The sequence below is a fragment of the Dromiciops gliroides genome, chromosome 4 (genome assembly GCF_019393635.1).
Source record: "Dromiciops gliroides isolate mDroGli1 chromosome 4, mDroGli1.pri, whole genome shotgun sequence".
NCBI lineage: Eukaryota > Metazoa > Chordata > Mammalia > Microbiotheria > Microbiotheriidae > Dromiciops > Dromiciops gliroides.
Genome location: NC_057864.1, coordinates 362,332,857 through 362,353,179, shown reverse-complemented (window position 1 = coordinate 362,353,179; position 20,323 = coordinate 362,332,857). Strand labels below are relative to the sequence as shown.

Sequence of the window (20,323 nt, the reverse complement as noted above, 5' to 3'; positions counted from 1 at the left end):
CTAATTATATGGAGGGATAATTTCGGGAGAAAGAAAAATAACCCTAAAGAGAATTTGGACAGCCTTCCTTATAGGCTCAACCTTCATGGTCTTCTTCCAAACATTAAGGAAGGCACCTCCTGTCAAAAAACAAGAAATGTGTTAGTTTCTAAAAATGAAGAATAGGAACTTTGCTATTAAGACTGACTATCAAAAACCATCCAATGAAGTAAAAGAGAAGCAGTTGTAGATTTAGTCAGAGGGCTAAATTTCAGTCCTGCTATCTTTGTGACCTTGGGTAAATCATTTCCATTCTCTGCACCTCAGTTTTCATGTAAAATGAAGGACTTAGACAAGATAAATTTCAAGGCCCCTTTCAATTCTAAATCTAAGATCAAAATGACCTTTGAAAAATTACAGGGATATCATGCTAATTTAATTCAATGTTAGTGATCAATTGGCCAACTCTAAATGAAGTTTTATATATATATGTATGTATATACATTTTTAAAATAATCTCAACATTTCTTTTTTCGCTCTCCTATATCCTGTTACCTGCTGGGAAGAAAAGAAAAGAAAGAGAAAGGAAAGAAGAGAAAGGACAGAGAGGGATGGAGGGAGGGAAGGAAGAAGAACGGAGGGAAGGAATAGAGATAGGAACAGAGGGGAAAGAGAGTATTAAGGAGGAAAAGACAGGAAGGAAGGGAGAAGGGAAAATGATCAGTAAGAAGCCCTTATATCTTATATGCATAGTCAAACAAAACAAATTTCTACATGAGCAACATACAAAAATCTGTCTCTCATTCTGTATATTTGTACATCTTTAGCAAAGCCTACAAAAAGTTTGTTGAGCAGCTTACTTAAGTAAACTACAAATTTTAATTATGCTACCAATGCATAACCAATAGCTAAAAGCTTTACTTTAGCAATGTTGGTATCAATCAGGTGCTAACTGGTTAGCTGGCAGTACAGATGAAATGTTATACTTGGCCACTGGGTGGAAGCCAAGAGCCACAAACAGACACTAAAGCTAGCACTTGTGATCCTCACAAGCCCCTGTCAGGGTGTAACATACCAGTGACAACTGAGTCTGAGACAAGGAAAGAGCTTGGGCCAAGAGTTAATTCCTAAAGGATAGCACATATTATTTATCCAAAGATATATTGAAATCTGGAGAATATTGATTGCATCATGGTGAGGTTATATTGGTTAATAACCTTGGGGGGAACATAGCAAAGAATCTCCTTGAGGGCAAGGACTAGGCTCATGTGTGTATTTGTAGACTGACTCGTATTCCTTCCACACTCGATGGTGCAGTCTCACTGGTCTACTTGCTGTTCCTCACATCTTTTGTTCTTCAAGACTCAGCTCAATCACCACCTTGTGCAGAGTCTTTCCTACCTACCTCCTTTCCACCTCCTCCATTCCTGAGTTGCTAGAGTTACCCACTGAGTCTACGATCTATCTAGTCTGTATGTATTTTGCATGCACTTTTGTAATATACATGTTTATACTATTAAAATATAAAGACCTCAAGGACTAGCACTGTTTTTTTTTTCACTCTTTTTGCTCTTTTTGTGTGTCCCCAATACTTAGCACAGTACCTGATATGTAATAAATGATTGAAAAAATGCTTGAATAATTAATTAGTATGAATTATCATTAATTTAGAGGCCCAAAATCTAGAATCTACATTTCATTAGTCTACTTAACTCCCTGTGACCTTGGGCAAAACCCTTAACCTGTTTGGATCTCAATTTGTTCACTGTAAAATGAGAAATTTGTGCCAGATGAAGTCTTAAGATCCTTTCCTACTAGTGACCTTTTGATTATATCATATTGAATAGTGCTAACCTTTTTGAAAAATAAAGGGCACCAAATGTATAATTAGCTTCACTCATACAATTATGCTCAATCTTATCATCTTCTTAGTCATTCTGTTTATCCAGCTTACATAATTTTCATATATTTAAGGTTCATACCTGAAATATGATTTATTTAAAAAAATAATTTTACTTCAATCATTTGTGCTTTTTCACATTTGTTGAAATCCCGGCCAGGAATAAGCCAGTCTCCAGTGGTAAATTGTCTGTAAGGGAATCCAGACAAGATTTCTGATGATCTCTTGAAGTCAGTGGGGTAATTTGCTGCCTCTAGGAACTCAATGGTGGTTAAAAAGGCTTCAGTAAAATATTTTTCATCTGTTGAATGAAATTGGCTTCTAAAAAAAAAAAGGCACGGATTAGCAGGTTCACAGGAGTACACAAAGCTCTCCCTGTTCCTTCCCAATCTTCCTAGAAATGTAATTTTCCTGGCAGTATTTTATGTGCAAAAGCCCATAGGGTTCAAATTCTGTCATTTAATGCCCGTGTAATCTTAGTTTTATTCTCATCTAAGGCAAGTAAGTGGCAGATTACATTGATGCCAAGCCTGGAGTCAGGAAAACTCATCTTCCTGAATTCAAATATGCCTTCAAACACTTGCTATCTGTGTGACTCTGGGCAAGTCACTGACCCATATGCTTCAGTTTTCTCATCTGAAAGATGAGTTTGAGAAGGAAATGGCAAATCACTTTAATATCGTTCCCCCAAAAACCCAAATGGGGTCACAAAGTATTGGACACAAGTGAAAATGAATGAAGAACAGTTTTCTCAGCTATAAAATATAGAGATTAACTTCTGAAATCCCTTCCAACTCTAGATTTATAATACAATGAGCCCATGAATGTGTGCCTAGATTCTAACATGCAGAACACATCAGACACTAATGTTTATAATTTTAGAGCACCATATGTTGAGATCTCTCATAGTCTTCTATGTAGATCCCAGCATAATTTTTTTAGTAACTTCAGAGACAGCTTCATTTGGGACTACTTCTAATTGACCCACTTCCTTACTCAGTATCTTTGATTATTTTCATCTTTATTTGTGTTTCTGTTCTGTCTTATATAGTACTTTTTGTTGGCTAGTTACTGCAAGTTATTTTTTGTAACATGACATAATGAATAAGCTAAATTCTTCATAGAACTAAGTGAAGTGAGACAATGCCATTGGCCTTAACAAAGTAGGCCTTGCTCACACCAGCTTTTAAGTATCCTTCACTAAAAAGTATTTCAATCACTGCTTCATCACCAACTGCATGCCTTGCCTCCTTTGAATCGATGGGAATGGACAAATAGAGAAAGGGATGGCTTGTAGGTACCAAAGCAAGTGATCAGGGATCACCTCCAGTTTTCTAAGTCAAATTTTTATAACCTGTCTTCTTCACTCGATGCCCAAAACTGATATGCTTGCCTATGTCAGTAAACTGTGACAGCATGTTCCACAGAGATTTACTTAATTTGAGTCCTGTAGATTATAATCCATAAATTGCTTCTTTAACATATACCTTCATAGTCACTGCTATAGTGGCCATTCTATGTGGAGCTGCCTGTAAAGTTAAATCTCAGAAATCTGGGGAATTTGTTTGTTTTTTAAATTTTGTTTTCTTTGAAAAATGCAAACAGTAGATTTCACTGTCTCTCCTGACCTATAGGATTTTCTGGTTATTTTTTCTCCTTACTACGTAAGAAGATCACTTTTTGCGTCAAAGAATATGGTACTAATGTACAATGACATGTAAGTCAACTAAATATATTTTCTCAGCCACATCACTTTTGTTTTGGTGCTTCAGTCCTACCAAAATTTATTACTAGAATTCCATAAGGAGATCTAGTAGTGATGCTGGGAAGGTGTGGTCTCCTCATTTCAGGAAAGTAAGGATGAGTCTATTCCTCAATGACTTGACAGCTAAACAGGAAAGGATAAAATGAAAGCAAATGTATTAAATTGCAGCAAGAAGGAGCTTAGGTAGCTACAAGGAAGAACTTTTGGGCTATAAAGGTGACCAATTTTAGTACGATACTAAAGGAAGCTGTAGAATTCATATCCCTTACAAGGTTATAGGAAACAACCCAACTCTTCGTGTCAGGGAGTATATTCATTCACTGGTATAGAGCCAGAGATTGTACCAGATATGGTTTTTTTTGGTTTGTTTTTTGGTTTTTGTTTTGTTTTGGTGGGGCTGTCCAGGGTCCCATAATAAGTGTCAAGTGTCTGAGGCTGGATTTGAATGCACAGGTCCTCCTGAATCCAGGGCATGTGCTTTAATCCACTGCATCACCTAACTGCCCCCACAATATAGTTTTGTGTATTTTTGGTGGGGCAATGAAGGTTAAGTGACTTGCCCATAGTCAAACAGATAGTAGGTATCAAATGTCTGAGGCCAGATTTGAACTCAGGTCCTCCTAAATCCAGGGCTGGTGCTTTATCCACTCCACCACCTACCTGCCCCAAATTATCTTGTATTTGTTTGCTTGTTTTATTTTTTAAATTATTTTTATTTTTAATTAAAAAATTTTTTTTGCACCAGTTCTAAGTCCTCATGAGCCTTATAGTGTTCCCTATCTATGCTGGGAGATGTAGAGAAAATTGTCAACAAAAATAAAGGGGTGGACACAGAGGTGAGAAGAGAGGCAGGGAACCAATTTGGAAGGTTCCAGGGGGTTAAATGTTTAATTTTGAGTGTGATCACTGACACCTCAGAAATCAGCAAATGCTAAAAAGCAGGATTTGGGTTATTGTTTTATTGATTGTCTATACCTAAGAAAGTAGATGGGAAATGTTGGCCATTCAGATTCAACTTTAAAGTGTGCCTTGCCAGAGCTCTGGTTGTAAAAACATTTTTCAGCACAACATTGGGTATGGGGAAATTAGGACTCCCAAGAGTAATTGTAAGCTCCCTAAAGAGATTTATTCAAAACCATTATTTTTAAAAAATAAGTTTGTATACTGTACAAATGGGACAAAGTTTCTGAGAAAGGAAACGAAGTTAGAACACTGAAGTTAGAGCAAAAGCTTGGGAGGCCGATAGCATGAGTTGGTAGATAACATGCCTGAGGAACATTCCCATTCCCCCACACACACTTTTTTCTGTGTGAGAGCAGACTTGCATTCTAGTAATGACACTAGCTCTCAACAGTCATGTGACCTTGAGGAAGAAAATTCACTCACTTCTCTGGATCTTAGTGCCTCATTGGCAAAATGATAATCATCTTATTTGTACCACCTACTTCCCAGTGTTATTTATCAGAAAACACTTTCTATATATCTTTGTATACATATCTATAGATAAGTCCATAATTATCATTCTTCTGAAAAATGGATTTGATTCCTGACAATTACAACAACATGAAGTATGGTCCTAGAGTCTTTAAAATATCAGGGTTTTAAAAAACCATTTATTAATCATTGATCAGATATTTTTTACTATCTGTGAAAAATCTTTGGAAAATAGCCTGTGAGCAAATGGAAAATGGATCCTTGTATGCTACATTGTTAAAAACATAGTAAAGAAGAAAATATAGTCAATAACTTACTTGGTGTAGAACAATGGCTTTCCAACATCTATTCCACCTTGATGTCCACGCCATATATAGTGAACTATTGTCTCCATATCTGTGTTGTAGGTAGGGTTTTCTGTGTTATTTGATGTCTTCTCCCTGGACTGTAAATACTAAAGCATAAAAAAAAAACCCAAAACTTTTGAATTAAAAATCAAGATAATTCTGCCTTAAAATTTCTAATCAAGAATCATCTATCTCTTTTATTTAGATCACTGTTTGAGATTATTCATATACTTTTTAGAAGTATATGGGATTATTTTCATTCTATAGAAAGCACTACTTCACACTGGAAGTATAAATTTGGAAGTGGTCTTTGCATGTTTCTTAACTTACCAGCTTGTAGTTCTTGGCTCCCAATTGATGGGATATACAGAGTTTGGTGCTATTCTTCACCTCAGTGAAAAACTGGTAGCTTCCTAAAGAAGCTGCCTACTTCACCATCTATGTACTATGCATTCATCATCATGGTATACCATCAAAGAAACACACAAACTCCATAGCTTTCAGTTTCTCATTAGTTTTCTTAATCAGATATTTTAAAAGAGGTATTTCAAACAATATTTTTTTCTACAGAGAATGTTTCAATGTGTTACCAGAAACTCTGGACTGGTATTACCTTTTTTTAGCCTAAATTAAAACATCTGGGATTTCAAGGGTTTCACAGAGTTGACTTTGAAGACAAAGCCTTTGAATGCCCATGATAAGATTTTGGAAGAATAATTTAATACAAGAATGTTTTTAATATCTCAAAAATCTTTAGGTTGCCTGCCATCATCTGTGCGTAGGATGCATCACATTCATCAAAGGAATAACAGAAATCAGATCTACGTTCTTCTTTTCATAATAACTCAATCTGATATGGCAAAGACCCAAAGAAGTTAGATTTCAAGGCAGCAAGAAAAAATGGAATGATCACATAGTAATTAATACCTGCAATATAAAATAAAAAGTATAACAGTGAATCATTTGGATAAATTCCTGTACAAATGAGAGAGAGAAATAAAACAAGGAAGGCTGGGTCTACATAGCTAATTAAGGCCAATTAGTTCCTCAATCAGTCGATTAAATGTACTGGCTCTAGGACCATAGACAGAATGGAGATGAACCAAGTCAAGTAGGGAATATACCCAATGTGTCTGGATGGGGTGTGGTGATTCAACAACTAGGCAAATGGTGAAGGGGCTAGATACTTGAAGGGATAGTAGGTGAGCATCACGCTATGCTTTCATTCTACTAATTCATTCTAGCTGTACCTTAAATAGGTACTAATTTGTACTAATTTGCTGGAGCCCTTTGCTTTTCATAACCTGGAATTGTTTCATGTATTAACTGGAAGCATATAAAACGATAACTAACAACAAAACCCTATAGGCTAAAGAGAAATTAGCCTCAGTGTTACATTCTCCTTACTATTGATACCTAAAGTCTATTGTCATCACTGGTTTCTTTATTTTTGTTTTGTTTTGATTCTCAAATTTCTGGTGTCTGTATGGTTTATTTTGGATTGACAACAGCTGAGAACACTGGAGCTGGAGTCACAAGATTTGGGTTCAAATATATTATCTAATGCTCTATGTATTTGTGATGTTGAGCAAGTCACTTATACCATCCTGTACTCAGTTTCCTAATTTTAATTTTTTTTTGGTGGGGCAATGGGGGTTAAGTGACTTGCCCAGGGTCACACAGCTAGTAAGTGTCAAGTGTCTGAGGCCGGATTTGAACTCAGGTACTCCTGAATCCAGGGCTGGTGCTTTATCCACTGTGGTATCTAGCTGCCCCCTCAGTTTCCTAATTTTAAAAATGTCATTGGACAACATGACCTCAAATGGCCCTTCCCATTCAAAATCTATGAATCCACAATCCTTTCAGTTCACAAGAATTTCTTCATCTTTAGCCTTTGATAAATCCCTCTAGTGTTTGTGCCCTTCTTGTCATTAACTGCCCGATTTTGACCCACTACCTTCCTCTAACCAATGTTATCTTTGACTTTTCTAACTCTGTCATGCATACGTGTTCCCTGATCATTATTTCCTTCTTCAGACACAACTTGATTTTGTATGTACCCTCCATTTCTTCTTTCTAAGAAGTATATTTTGAAATTCCAAGTCTACCACCTTTACCTATAACAACACTGTGTGTCTTATGGTCCTATTGATGACAGGCTGAAGCCAAATCTAATATAAGACAAGCAGAAGTCCAAACACACACAGAATGGGAAACAAGGCAAATAATTGGCTCAAAATCAGGAACATATGAGAACCTGGAAGAAACCAATACTGAAGTGCAAGGCAAAGCTAATCAAAGGCAGTTTTCTAGGAATCAAGAAGTGAAAGGACAGAGTAAAGCAGCCAAAACAACTTATAACTGCCAACATTAAGTAGCCCTATGTTTTGAAGAGCTCTGTAGTCAAAGACAGAAAGGTTAAAAGACTACTACAATAGTGAAGATATCAAGTAGTGCATAATTCAATTATACTGCTTGTTTTGTTACCAGAAATGTGAGATCAATTTTCAGAACTATTGTGGTGGTAGACTCAATAGGATATGGCAACTGATGAGAAATGAGGAGGGAATGAGAAGGAAGAGTCAAAGATGACTGGGAGGATGGTAGTACCCTCAATAGAAATAAGGAGAGATTAGAGGGAATGTCATTTTGGTGTAGAAGGAGGAGAAAATATATAATGCAAAGTGAAGAAAACATTTATTAAGCAACTAGTATGTTCTGGTCACTGTGCTAAGCATTGAATGTATTCAGTTTGAGAAATATTGAGTTTAGGGGCAGCTAGGTGGCTCAGTGGATAAAGCACTGGCCCTGGATTCAGGAGTACCTGAGTTCAAATGCTGCCTCAGACACTTGACACTTACTAGCTGTGTGATCCTGGGCAAGTCACTTAACCCCCATTGCCCCGCCAAAAAAAAAAAAAAAGACACATATTGAGTTTGATGTATTACTAGGCCCTACAGGCAAATATGTCATAAAAAGTAGGGAATATAGGAACCTCAAGGAAAGATTGGGATATAGATGTCAATGCATAGATTTGGAACCATTCTCAAAGATGATAATCAAAGCTACAACAATGGATAAGATCACCAAGAGAGACTCTATAGGAAAACAAGAGAAAAATAGTCAAAGGCATAGTCTTGGGAGAAAGCCATCATTTGGAAATAGAAGAATGCATATTAACCACTAAGAGAAGCCAAAAAACCCACAAATATATAGGAAAAAGAAGTAGGGAAAAGGGAGTAAAGGCAGAAGGAGAAGATTGCATAATATCACATATTATAAAAATAAAGAAATGTGGAAAACTAATGCATTTGGCAATTGGGAAATTATTGGTGTCCTTGGAGGGGGAAATTATGTTCCAGTTATAGAGTGATTACAGATAAAGCCAAAGGTGAATGAGAAGAAATAGTAAGATAAAAATCTCATGAATCAACTAGAGAACTTTAAAACCTAAAAATCATATTCTTCACCAGAAAAGGATAAAGGATGTCACAAAAGATAAGATAGGCAATGTCAGTTGCTTGGAAGAGAAAAGCTTTTATGTAAACAAAATCAATGCAACTAGAATAAGAAGGGAAGCTATTAATCAGAGAGAGAAAACTTTTGTATTAAATATCTCTGATGAGGGTCTGAGACACAAAAGTTACATATAGAATTAAAACAACTATTGAAGACCAAAATCCATCACAATTTATAATCAAAGGACACAAATATTGTCAAAATAAGCAAAACTCAACAACTACATGAAAAAATTGCTCCATTATTGTTAATAAAAGAAACATTTTAAAATAAATGTGAGGTTTCATGCCTCACCCAGGAAATGGTCAAAAATGACAAAAATATTAGAATAGTCAAAGTTGAAGGTGTCATAGAAAAATGACATACTGTATTGTTAGTAGAATTGTAAATTGGTCCAATCATTCTGAAAAACAATTGGTAAATATGCGATGAAAGAGACTAAATTGTATACATCTTTTAATTCAGTCATCTCACTGATAGACGTTATCTACAGGAAGTTTTAAAGAAATGTCCCATATACAATAAAACATATTTATAACAATGCTTTTTTTTTCTTTTTTTCTTTTTAGCAGCAAAGGACTGGAAAGTAAATAGAAACTCATGAATTGGGGAGCTGATAACAAAAATTGCAGTACATATTATGAGGCAACTAGATAATACAGTATAGTTATATTATAATGCTAGATTTGGAGCCAGCAAGACCCAAGTTCAAGCCCTGCTTCAGACACTTCCTGGCTGTGTGATCATTGGTATCTCATTCAACCTCTGTTTGCCTTAGTTTTCTCAGCTATAAAATGAGAATAATAAGAGCATCTACCTCCCAGGGTTGTTTTGAAGATAAAATGAGATGATATTTTTAATAAAGTGCTATATGAATGCTGGGTATTAGTTATTTCCTATAATGAAACATTACCATGTTATATGTTGAATAAAAAATTCAGAGAAATATGGATAATAAATTAAAAGTTCTAGAGCTTAGGGAGACCTAAAAAGTCATCAAGTTGAACTTTCTTTTATCAGATGTATAAACTGAGGCCCAGAGGATTTTAAAACTTCGTCTAAAGTCATGTAAGGAATAAATTGACTGAGACATGATTTGAACTAAGGTCCAAATGCTGGACTCTTTCCACTGTACTACACTGCCTATGGGAATAACTATATGAACTGTAGCAAAGGAAAGTATGAAGAAATAGGAAAACTATATACACAATGACTACAGCATTGTAAATTGGAAAAAGAAAAAGAAAAATTAAAAATAAAAACCTGAATACTGTGTAATTATAATGGCCAAAATTAGTCTCCAAAAGAGATATGAGAACATACTTCCCTCCCTTCTTTGCAGAGGTGGGGAACTATGCATATAAAAAAATTTCATGTAATGTTGAACTAAATTGCTTGTTGGTTAATTTTGAGGAACCTTTTTATTTCTAAAAAAAAAAAGCTTTATTATAATGAATGTCCTTCAAAGAGTGCAGGAGGAATGTTTGAAGAAATGGAGGCGATACAAAATCTATATGTCTACATAAACTTACCAGTCCTCTGAATGTAAAGAACCACGATAAGACTTGAAATTTTATAGGGATGGGGAGATAGTCAATTCTGAACCACTCATCACAGGAACAAGAACATTCAAGAGCAGAGATCATGTCATTATAAAATACTCACTACTCCATCCACTTTTGATTGAGATGAACTTGTCTTTTTCTGGCTTGCCATTGACTAAACAAGTTGGAGGATTATTAAATCTTCCTACAAAGGAAAAAGAGATGGAAAATGACCTTTAGGATTTCAAATGCTTTGGATCATGGCAACAGAAATTAGCTGCTATGTTAGAAAACTAATGTAGAATAAAACACAGAGAGGTACAGCTCAGTTGCTAATAAGATTATCTTTTTTTAAAATTTCTTTTCCTATCATACATTTTTTTACAGAACCATGAGCCTTAAAACCCTTTAATCTAACCCTTATTTTTTGATTGTTGGGGAAGTTACCTTAGCCCTAGCATGGCTAGTAATTTCCTAAAACCACAAAGCAAGTAGTGGTAAGGCTAGTATTTGAACTCAGGACTGGCTCCAGTCTCTCTTCTCTCCAATCCATCCTCTGCACAACTCCCAAATGGATATTCCTAAAGTAAATCTGACTATGTTACTTCTATGTGCAAGAAAATTCAGTGATTAATTCTCAGATTTTTTTAAAGGCCCCAAAAATGTATTTGGCATTTAATACTCATAACAGTCTGATTCCAACACGTCTTTCTAAACTAATTTCACATGATTCCGTATTATCTATTTGTGTTCTATCCAAATTTACTCACTTGCTCTTTTCCATACACTACATTCCATATCCTACCTTTATACCTTTGAATAAGATGTTACCCATGTCTAGAATAGACCTCTCCGCATCTATACCTCTTACAATTTCTACCTTATTTAATGACTCAGCTCATTTATCATTTCTTCAGGGAAGCCATTCCTGTTCACTTGAGTTATTAATGTTTCTTTTTTCCTTCACGTTATCATATACAAACATCTCTTATTTGAAAGGCAGAGCATAGGTTTCTTGAAGACAGAGATTATTTCATTTTTCTCTTTGTATCCCCAGGAACTAGCAGAGTGATTTGCACATAAATGGCACTTAATAGAAACATACGGATCTTTAAAAATGTTAAATGAAAAGGAAAATTGATTCAGTTCTCTTCTCCTTTGTATTCCCTACATTGAGTAGCAAATGCCTCTTTGAATGCTTTTGTGGTAAATCAGCAGCCAACCAATGATAAAATAAAAAGAGAAAATCCAAGCATACAACTCAAACATTTAAATGAGTTCATATCATCCTAAAACACTCACCAGTCCATCCATTTCTTTTCTAAGCCAAAGTGTCAGGGGTAATTTTGAATTTTCAGTAATTGCCTGTTTACCCATCTCACAGATACAATATATGAAGTATTTAAAAAAATGTTCTTGAATGTGAACTTTTCACTGAACCTAGTATGCTTTAGACTCTGGAGCCTGGCTCAGGAGAGTTGACTTAAATAGAAAATGAGACCATGACTAAATTTTAATCAACTTTGATTTGGTTTTGCCAGACAACTCCTTATTAGTTTATGACCACCTGTGCAGAGGAATGTACCACTGGCCACTGGAAAGGTTGCTCAAAGCCTAGCCACTCTTCAATAATCTAACTAGCAAGTTGCTCCCACTGGAAAGATTAGGGGAGTTAGTCAAAACTGGGTGTTGTAAGTAAATGCAGTGTTTTACAAAACTTTGGAAGTCTCTGAGAGAACACCATATAGAATATCTCTGATAACATCCTATAAACTATTATTTGTTTAATCAACAGAGCCATATAGGCACCTTAGTACATTTGGTATGGCTTCTTCTTGGTATGGAGGAGCAGGGGTGAGAATGAGGGTATATCTATATTTAGGTAAGATTGTCAATTTAGAGTTGGAAGATATCCCAAGACAGAGTTGGAACCATGATTTTATCCACTCATTTTCTTCAGCCTTGTTTGAAATCCAATTTTTTCAGGAGTTTCCTGCAGGAATGAAACTAAAAGTAAATGAACCTTGGAAATGGGAAATGAAATTTAAAGACTTTTGAGAAAAGAATGGAAGAGGAGAGAAATAAAATCCTACCAGAGAGATGGAAACAGATAGAACTGCTCTAGAAACTAGAGAAACACTTATGGTCCTGCTGAGATATCAGATTGACCTTATTTCCCTAATAGATTACAGACACAAAAGAAGACATTATATATCATACTGATCATTCCGATGTTATGATTCTATGAATTAGGATATTCTTTTCTCTTGCCTTCAGGCCTCATAGGAAATTACACCTTGGACAAAAACTCATCATTAGAACTGCCAAAGGAAAAGACCAAATTTCTGATAAGGGTTTGAAATTCTCAAGAAGTAGCATGGAATAATGGATAGAGAACAGTTCATGAACCCAAGAAGATCTTGATTCAAAGTCTGCCTCTGATGCATACTGGTGTCAGGATCACAGGAAAATCATTCAATAGCTCAGTATGCTAAGGCTTTAAGTTGAAAAGAAGATGCTGGCCTGAAACAACCTGTAGAGGGTGTTTCCTCACCTGTGAGTTCCCTGTACCAATGAGATTACAGGTCAGATCTCTAACTCTTTCTCTTGAAACGGTTACTGGATTTGTTGATTGTTCTAGCTTTTTGCCCTTTCTCTCTGCTATTGACAGATCTCTGCATACACACACACACACACATATACATACATACATACATATCTAGTTGTTTGAAAAGATGGGATACCCAGGTTTTTTGTTTGTTTGTTTTTTTTAGTGAGGCAATTGGGGTTAACTGACTTGCCAAGGGTCACACAGCTAGTAAGTGTTAAGTGCCTTAGGCTGGATTTGAACTCAGGTACTCCTGACTCCAGGGCCAGTGCTCTATCCACTGCACCACCTAGCTGCCACAGGATACCCAGTTTTAAAAGAAAAATTAATATCATGGAAAATTAGGAAGATAACATCTGATCATAGCATAAAGTTCCAAAATCTTGGCTAGTGGGCATTCTTTCTTCTATATGGATTGAATTGAATTGCCACTGAGTTCCATTTCAATTCTCAAAATCTCTATTTTTATCCTTATTATTATTGTTGTAATAGTTTTTAAAGTGCCATGTTAGATTTATTTTCCCTTTAAAATACTAATTTTTAAACAGACTCTCTACTGTGATCACTGGTAGATAAAATGGTCATTCTTCCATAATAACCCTAGGACATTCAGACCATAGCACTCAAAGAGCATTAGCTGAAATTGTACCCTCTTGACTACTATGAATTTAAGAGAAAGAGTTTGAAATAGTTAAAATGTTCATACCTGTTTGATAGAGTGTTCCAAAAAATAAGGTGAGTGCCCGGAATGCATTCCCAGTATTATTTGTTCCAAATTCAGTGAAATATTTTGCCGAATAGTTTACTATCATTTTATACATGCTTAATCTGTCTCTATATCCCCAAGGATCCATGGCAATTTTGTTATTCTTGACTGGGAGATCTTCTACACTTCCTGGCACCTGATCCCAAAGGTAGGGGTAGTCAAAATTCTCCTCTGTGGCTGACCTGGTAGGAAAGAAACACATAAATACAGAAAAGGGTCAGAGAAGACCACATACTTTGATGGCCCATTTTGCTTTTCTTCAATTTTTGCACAGGAACAGAATACTTTTATAGGAACCAAAGGAAACAATTGTGTTGACACATACTCCTTTTTTTCAATTCATTGATAGTAAATCCGGGGGAACAGAGTGTCTGAACCAAGGAGGAATTGCACAATCACAGCAGAGAAAAAAGAGAAATTATTGCCAGTCTTGCCAGACTGAGGTTAAATGATGGCTAGAGGCTTAAAAGGAAGAGGGGCAAGAAGAAACATGTATTTAGTAGAGAGAAGCACAAGAACAAACTACCTATGACAGTAAAACATTCTGTTTATGGAAACTCTTGATTTAGAGATCTTTTATAATATCAGCAATGATTTTTGTTGTGCAATATGGAATTTGATTTATAAAGGGTTGGATATGCTCTGTACTTTATATCATCCATTTATTTCATTTGTATTTGAGGGCAGAAAAATATACAAAGAATTTTAGTGCATTTAATTTTATTTATTTATTTATTTATTTTAGTGAGGCAATTGGGGTTAAGTGACTTGCCCAGAGTCACACAGCTAGTAAGTGTTAAGTGTCTGAGGCCGGATTTGAACTCAGGTACTCCTGACTCCAGGGCTGGTACTCTATCCACTGCGCCATCTAGCTGCCCCGTGCATTTAATTTTAGAGATACTCTAGTGCATGTGTTCTTATTCATCTTTTTTTTTTTTTTTTTGGTCCTGTACTCCTTTGGCAAACTGATGAAAGTTTTGAACCTCTTTTCAGGTAAAGTTTTCAAAAGCATAAAATAAACCACATAACATTACAAAGGAAACCAATTATATTGGTACACAGTTGTAAAATTAAAAAAAAAACAAGTTTATGGACCACTGATTAAGAACCCCAGTGAATTATAATTTATCCCTTAACCTTACATAAGGAAACTAAAAGTCAGAAAGATGAAGTGACCTTTCTGAGATCACATAGCTAGTTCATCACAAGAATAAGACTAAGACCTAGGTTTCTTGATTTCTATTCTACTACTTTGATACTTCCTGTGACATGAATAGATAACACAATCTCTCCCTAAAGCATGTAGACCCTCCAACTTAGCTCAGGTTTTCACCAGTTCTAATAAAGACTTTTGATCTCTGTGGTTCAAGAAATAAAATATATCCATAGCTCAGGTAATAAAAGACAACTCTAATTTACAGAGCTATATTGTATCATCTTAAGTTTTTCAGATGAGAACAATTATGAATGCAGATCATGTCTGGTTAGACTATATCTATAACAAGTGTCATATGACTGACAGCCCTGACTGAGATAGGACTGATATAAGTATAACTTATGAGAAACCATTCTATCAGAGTTGAAATTCACTATTCTAGAGCTAGAGAGGTTTGGAGTAAGAACACAAGGGCAGGCAGGAGGTAACCTTGGTCCATGATCTTAGCAAAAGTAGAAGCAAATTTGCATGGGTCTTGGCAGATGCTAGACTCAGAGAGATGAGAGTCACCATAGTTATAGACATTTAGGTCAGCACTAATGATGGTAGCAGAAAGGGGCTTTGTAGAATATAGTGCTTAAGAAGCCAGTTTTCTCATCTTAAAGTCTAAGAGTTTAGATGGTCTCATAAGCTCTTTCAAATTCTAAAACCGTTTTTTCCTAATAAAAATACATTAGAGTGGGGTTAGGAAGACTCTAGCAAAGAAAGTCACAGCACTAAGAAATGTTCTAAAAGAGTTTTTACTGCAATAGATTTTCCCTCTGAGATATTTTATCTACTAAGTCAATCCTACCTTTATTCCAACTTTATCCTTTTTCTTTTTTTTTCTATTCATTTCCCTAGGTACCAAAATGTATAGAAATAAGATTCCTAAAGGCTCCCTGGAGAAATCAAAGGATGGTCCATATTTTTCCTCACGCAGCATTTGATTTGGAGAACAGAGGCAATTACTCAAACATGATAGTGCCAAAGAGATTTGGATTTTTGGTAATCATCAACCTCCCTCCTTCAAGCAGGTTTTCCTGCATTGACAAGTTTTAATGACAGTGTGGTACTGACTCTTGGGAGGACTGATGAACTCTCTGATAAAGGACTCATTTAAATCACAAAGGGTTGCATGATAGCAACCCCAAGCTCAGTTTCCTTTTGGGAGGACCTGATGGGTTATTTGAGTGTTTTATGTTTCTGTATTTTGTATGTGTTCATGGAATCCCTTAGCATATAATGAATTTTCTGGAATGGGGAGGGATATAGGCTATTCTATACTTGGTATGTATTTAGTATATTTAGAACCTGTATAGGAGTTGGAAATCATATTATCCACATTTGCTCATGTTTGCTTTTACTTTCGTCTTGTCTGAGATCAAGATTACTACCTATGACTTTTTTGAGTTCGACTGAAGCATAATATATCTTGTTTTATCCCCTTATTAAAATAAGTTAAAATACTGTGCAAATCTTTATTTTTAAGATGTGTTTCTTGCAAGCAAAATATTGTTGGACCTGCTTCCTAGTCTACTATACTATACTCTCATATTTTATAAGTGAGTTTATTTTCCCTTTGCATTTTATTTCTATTTGCTTATTTATTTACTTATTTATTTGTTTATTTATTTATTTTAAACTTTGTGTTCCAACTTCTCTTCCTCCCTCCCTTCCCACTCCCACTCCAAGAACTCAAGCAATTCAATATAAATTATACATGAGTAGTCATGGAAAACAACTCTACATTAGCTACGTTGTGAGAGAAAACAGATAAAAACAAAACTTCAGATTAAGGAATTGTCAAAAAAAGAAATGTGTTTCAGTCTGTTTTCAGATACCATCAGTTCTTTCTCTGTAGGTGTATTACAATTTTCATTAGTTCTTCAGAGTTATATTGGATCATTGCCTTGCTGAAAATAACCACGTGCTTCTCAGCAGATCATCTTACATTATTGCTGTTATTTTGTGTACAATACATTTCTCTTTGCCTCAGTTCATGTGGGTCTTTCCAGGTTTTTCTGATAGCATCCTGTTCATCATAACTTTTATATAGTACCTTAAAACCGACAAAGAATTTTCTTCACAATAGCCCAGCAGAGTAGGTACCATATGTTTTGACATTGTAGTCAATCATAATAACTATTTCCCTCCATCCTATTCCCTTCCAATGATATTTACTCTGTTTTCTATCTTATTTTGCCCTATTCCTCTTTAAGTGTTTTGCTACTGACTGTCCCCTCCCCCACTCTACCCTCCCTTCTTATCCTCTTCCTCTCCTACTTTCCTGTAGGGTTAAATAGATTACTCCTCCCAATTGGGTGTGAATGTTATTCCCTCCTTGAGTCCACTCTGATGAGATTCATGTCTTTGAGCTAATTTTGTTTTCTAAATTTTTCTTCCTCCCTCCTCAATTCTCCCTATGAAATCAAGCAATTCAATATATGTCATACATGTGGTGTTATGCAAAACATCTCCACCTTCCTTGAAAGCGTTTTGCTTTTTATAGCTCCCTCCCCCAAAGCTCCCTTCCCTCCTTCCCCTCTTCTCCCCACCCCCCCCCCCAATCTCCTTCCCCTCCCACCCTTCCTCAGGGCAAAAATATATTACTATACCCATTTGAGGATGTTTGTTATTCCCTCTTTGAGCCAATTATGATGACAGTAAAGTTCATTCACTCCCCCACTCCTTCCCCCTCTTCCCCTCCCCTCCATAAGCTTTTTTCTTGTTTCTTTCATGTGACCTACCTCTCTCCTTCCCCCTCTTCCAGTCTATTCCTCCTTCCCCTCAACCCTATTTTAAAGATGTCATCATGGGTTAGCTAGGTGGCACAGTGGACAAAGCACCAACCCTGGGCCCAGGAGGCCCAAAGCCCAAATCTGGCCCCAGATACTAGACAACCCACCCTGTTTGCTCCACAAAGAACAAGGATACACACAAAATAAATGCTTTACAATTACCATCCCTTCATATTCAGTTCAGGCCTATTTCCTCTGTGTATTCCTTACTGAAAAAGTTCTTATGAGTTGGAAGTATTATTTTCTCATGTATGAATGAAAACCCTTTTAATGTCCCTTGTGGTTTCTTTTTCCTGTTTACCTTTTTATGCTTCTCCAGGGTCTTGAATTTGAAAGTCAAATTTTCTATTCAGTTCAGGTCTTTTCATCACAAATGCCTGAAAGTCCTCTTTTTCATTGAATTCCCATTTTTTCCTCTGAAAGATTACATTCAGTTTTGCTGGGTACGTGATTCTTGGCTGTAGAGAGCAGTAAAAAGCAAAACACTTTCAAGTAAGGTGAAGATGTTCTGCATTACTGCACTAGTATAACATACTGAATTGCTTGATTTCATAGGGAGGGTTGAAGAGGGCGGGAGGAAGAAAAATGTAGAACACAGAATTAGCTCAAAGACTTGAATCTCATCAGAGTGGGCTCAAGGAGGGAATAACATTCATACCCAAGTGGGAGGAGTAATCTATTTAACCCTACAGGAAAGTAGGAGGGGAAAAGGATAAGGAGGCAAGGGTGAAAAAAGGGAGTGCAGAGTGGGGGAGGGGACAGTCAGAAGTAAAACACTTTGGAGGAGGAATAGGTTAAAAGCAGAAAGAAAACAGAGTAAATATTGGAAGGGAATAGGATGGAGGGAAATAGTTATGATGATTGATTATAATGGCAAAATGTATGGTACCTACTTTGCTGGGCTAATATGAAGAAAATTCTTTGTCAAGTTTAAGGTACTACATACAGGTTATGAGGAACAGGATACTATCAGAAAAACCTGGAAAGACCTACATGAACTGAAGCAGAGTGAAATGTACTGTATACAAAATAACAGCAATAGTTTAAAATGATCTGCTGGGAAGCATGTGGTTATTTTCAGCAAGACAATGATCCAATATAAACTTGAAGGACTTATGAAAATTGCAATCCATCTACAGAGAAAGAAATGATAGCATCTGAAAACAGATGCAAACAAATTTTTTAAAATAGTTTTTGTTTTTGATAATTCCTTAATCTGAAATTTCGTTTTTTGACTCTTTTCTCTCACAACCTTGTTAATGTGGAAATGTTTTCCATGACTACTCATGTATAACTTATTTTGAATTGCTTGAGTTCTTGTGGGTGGGGGGTGGGAAGGGCGTTGGAATACAAAGTTTAAAAAATTGATGTCAAAATTTGCTTATACATTTATTTTGGAAAATAAAATTCTATTCAGATTGTGAAAAAATTAAAAAAAATAAATTTAAAAAAGACTTTGTGGGACTGTTAACTAAGTCTGACTCCAGATATAATCATCAAGGAATATTGATGAGTCAATGATCCATGTGGCCAGCAACCTTCTGGGGTTTTACACACATAAAATTGCCAGGTGGAGTTCTCATGGGAAAGGCTGAGAGAATGACTAATGACTAGGGCTGAGGTAGGATTTCCCTGACTTAATTTCCCCAACATGACATCTCTTGGAATGGAAAAATATCTCACCTGACTGGCTTTAAGCCTGGCTCAAGGGGCAGCTAGGTGGCACAGTGGATAAAACATCGGCCTTGGATTCAGGACGACCTGAGTTCAAATATGGCCTCAGACACTTGACACTTACTAGCTGTGTGACTCTGGGCAAATGACTTAACCCTCATTGCCCAGCCCCACCCCCAAAAAAAGCCTGATTCAATGCAATTGGCCATCTGCATAAATTTTGCCTGGAATAGACATTAAGTTAGGGAAAAAATATTCTCTTACTGTACAGTTATGTCCCTATTCTTTTATGGCAAATTTCTATAATCATGTCAGATGTAGTGTGATGAACATAATATTGAATGCTTATCTGTTAGGTTAATGCCGACCTAAATCTGTGTTAATGTAGTGAAAATTTGAGTTATTTAGTCTGAAATTTTGATCCTTTCTATATTTCATACAACTAACAATTAAGTATTTAGCCTTGACATCTCTTACTAGTTATATATTTCTGTGTAAGATAAGGCCCTTCAAATTTTCATAACTTTATAGGGATAATTAATCAGTTGATGCAAAGACTCATGAAACCAGGATATGATTTTGTTATCTAATTAATATCAAAATTGTTTCAGTTTTGTGTTAAGGAAAGAAATATCAGCACAAGTGCTTTCCTTAGAAGAAGAATGACTTGTGGTCTATCTTGCCTTAAAGAGACATCCACTTTTGTTAGGTGTTATACATTTGAACATGGCTAGAAGTTGAAAGTGCTTTTATAACTTACTTTATATGCACTTTTGTAAAATTAATTACTC

The 20,323-nt window shown here is 35.9% G+C and overlaps 1 pseudogene; it reads right to left on the bottom strand.

Annotated features, from left to right (window-relative positions):
* LOC122755131 lies at positions 1 to 14,110 on the bottom strand (annotated as a pseudogene).
* Positions 14,111 to 20,323: the final 6,213 nt, after the last annotated feature.